This window comes from Belonocnema kinseyi, chromosome 2 (genome assembly GCF_010883055.1).
Source record: "Belonocnema kinseyi isolate 2016_QV_RU_SX_M_011 chromosome 2, B_treatae_v1, whole genome shotgun sequence".
Taxonomy (NCBI): Eukaryota; Metazoa; Arthropoda; class Insecta; order Hymenoptera; family Cynipidae; genus Belonocnema; species Belonocnema kinseyi.
In genome coordinates, this window is record NC_046658.1 from 9,058,557 (window position 1) to 9,062,144 (window position 3,588).

Here is a 3,588-nt window from a genome sequence, read left to right on the forward strand (position 1 = left end):
AAACTGGCTCTTAGAAAAAAGATCAGTTTTAGTTTTTTAATTAAAATTGTTTGAATAATTAATAGTTTATGTAAATTGGCATAGCAAACTAGGAATGAGTCATTAGGTAGACATTGTTAGTTAACTTCGTAAACAAATTTACTTGTAAAAAAGGCAAACTCTTAATTTTTTAATTAAAATTCTTTCAATAATTATTAGTTCTTGTAGGTTTGCAAAGCAACTTAGAAAAGACTCATTGGATAGACATTCTTAGTCTTAATTTTTAAATTAAAATTGTTTAAATAATTAATATTTCTTGTAAATCTACAAAGAAACATGATAAATTTAATGTATTCTTTTAAAAAAGCCATTTATGAAAATTGTTTAAACAATTACAATATTTGAAGATTTAATAAATGTTTTTAAAAACATATATGAGCTCCAATCGAATTCGGCACGATTGCTAGGAATGTTTACATCCATTTTGTAAACAGATCCCTCGAATGTGCCTTAATGAGCTAGCTTTGAATAAAATGCAAGTCAAAATTGTACAATTTGAACTCCAGACTCGACTTATATCCCTTGCATTTACCGCCGACAAACGGAGCACATCAAGGCTAGAGCGCTCTACACATCTCTGTTCTTAACCTAAAAATGATTCTAGACTGCATTTCGGTGCGCATGCATTACCTTTATAATAGATTCCGCTAATCTCGATTCTGATCTCGATTCTAAAGAAATGGCGGCGCGTTTGAATCAAACCAATAGGTGAACCGATACTGTGGCTTCAGACTTCGAGATTATATCGCAACCTCTTTTTTAAGATAGGATGGTGGAAACAAAACTCGTCTATGAATGGTAATTTTTTAAACGATGGGCATTTCAGTGGCTCCAAATTTATTACTTGTCTACTTGTAATTTTTTGTAGTAACTCTGTTTTTTCATGTCTTCTGGTGTACATTAGTTTGGGACATCTTCTTCAAACCACTCAATGCTGTAATGATGGCAACTAAGCCAGTTATTTTGTGGTTGAGATTCATTCGTGCGATCACTAAATGAAAATGGTGGAAAAATAATCCAATGAGGAATACAATAACGAGAGCTTGTAAAAAATAGAGAATACTGGAGAGAGGAATCCGATAAACAGTTGGCTCGGGACGTCAGTAATAGAACATTCTCTACATTTCACCCTCTTATAATGAACTATGATAGTACAGATGAGACTGGTGATTCACATAGACTTCGAGAAACTCCAAATATAAGAACTCGTGCAAGAAGTCGTAGCAGCAATGGAAAAGATCACTTACTGAGTCAGCGTGGTTCAGGATTAATAACAAAGAGGCAGCATTTTAATCTGACAGTTTACTAGTTTACTAGTGGTAATTAATGTTTTAAGTAAATTTGCCTGGGATGAGCTTCTTTGATTTTAATCTGCTTTAGAAGTAAGACACGGTTTCGAGCATATTCTTCAGCAAGGTAACAATAGTGTACCTATCTGTTTACAAACTGATAAAGGGAAGGAATTTGTAGGTGCAACTTTTCAAAAAATTTTGACAGATAATGGAATAAAATTTCGAGTAACACGGGACCCTAATGTTAAAGCAGCCGTAGTAGAACGCTTTAATCGAACTTTCAAATAACGCATGTGGTGTTACTTTACGCATAAAAATAATCGACGCTATATTGATATCTTACAACAAATTGTAAATTCTTACAATAAACCGAGCTCTAAATCGATTACAAACACCTTTTGTTCATGAGTTGAAAGATTTAGCAGGAGAAGAAATTGATGGACATTTTTACGAACAAGAATTGACCGGCATCAAAAATAAAGACATAGAAGAGGAGGAATTTAAGATGGAAAAAATACTGCAAACTAAAGGAAAGAAAAAAAAACAATTTTTTGTTAAGTGGACAGGCTATCCGGATAAATTTAATTCCTGTATTTCAGCTTCAAATTTAAAATCATTGTAAAAATGAATTCTGTTCAATTTTACGATATTTTACTAAGCAAAAGTACTATGAAATATTTTCCCGAGAATAGTTCTTCCAATTTTATAACATAACTGCCATATGAGATTCGGTTGCAAGGACAGTGGGTAGTAGCTCTCGCAGAAATACAACTTCCTCGTACATTTCTTCATGTGAGACACGATGACTGAATTAAAAACCGTATTATCCGTATGAATGCTGTGACTGACGTACATACTTTGCCACATTTTGATGGTAATATCAAAAATAGAAAAAGCGTTGAGAATGGTATTGACCTTCTTCACAAATATAAAGTACCTGTTGCAGAAGATAAAATAAAGGATAAAAATATGAGAGAAAAGTTAGGAAATTTAATAGAACTTATCATCATTAATGAAAAGTTAGAATATGAAGCATCACCTCTTATGTGGAAAAAACCCCTTTGTAAATTTCTTTGAATCTGGCCTTTATGCCGCTATTGAGTCTCTTTTAAATATTCTGAACAGTCTTCCAGAATTAGGACAACACATTAAATCTGAATATGACAAATTCAAAAGCAGCTACGTGGGCATAAAAAAATAGTGTGCAAAATTATGTCAGATACCTGATCAACATTTTTTGAAACTAAGTGATAAATTATCACGTATTCTTGGTTTTGAGCCAGATAATCTACATCCAATTGAAAATAATGAGTATACTGCTAGACATCCACCCAGTCTAGCTAGTGTTCTTCCGGATAAATTATGTGTTTACTGTAATATTTGTGAACCTCGCGTTACATTCAAGTTCTTCATATAGGATTTCCTACAATTGAAATCGATATAAGGGACCACGTTGGTTTGCCAATACCATTCGAGTTTGGTACGATGACAGCTACACTTCACTTTAAACGTATTGACAAGATAGAGATAAGAAAGAAAGAAATAATGAGCCAATACGCCGAATATTACGCCTGACAAGCAGGTGATGGTGGAGGGATTCCCCAGATTTATATTGGTGCACCATATCAAGAAGGTCACGGTATTGGAAGCTTTCTTGGTGGTCAATTTCGACATGTTCGCCCTTTCTTGACTAGAGGAGCTCGAATTGTCGAAAAAGAACCTCTTAGAACTAGCATGAATGTTATGAATGATTTAGATGCTAATATTCCGCTTAAAAATTCATTTAGAAATCGCTTTGGGGAAACTGGTGAAAATTTGAAAAGGCGTGTTATTAATAAAATTAAGAATATTATGAATGGTTCTGGTTATAAGAACAACAGGAAGAAGCGAACGGTTCAATTTATTTTTAATCGTGGTGCACTTAAGGTCGTGAGACGAAACGCCATTAATAAGAAAAAAAAGAAAACCTCAAAAAAAGCGTGGTACGTTGAAAAGAAAGAAAGCTACAAAGAATAAAAGAAAAACACAGGATACAAAAAACTGGGTGCTAATCTGAAAAATTGCACCCGCTTCAAGCGAAATCGCGGTAAAATTTCAGCCATAACCACGTCTCACAACCGTGAGACAGGTGGTTACATTCTGTAAAGGAATCAACACGACGATCCAGCAAAAGCCTCGTGCACCCTAAGAACACGGAGTGACCCAAGGACAATCGCCTTCTGCATTTTTCCCGCAAGTGTTCTAGCATATTGTTGAC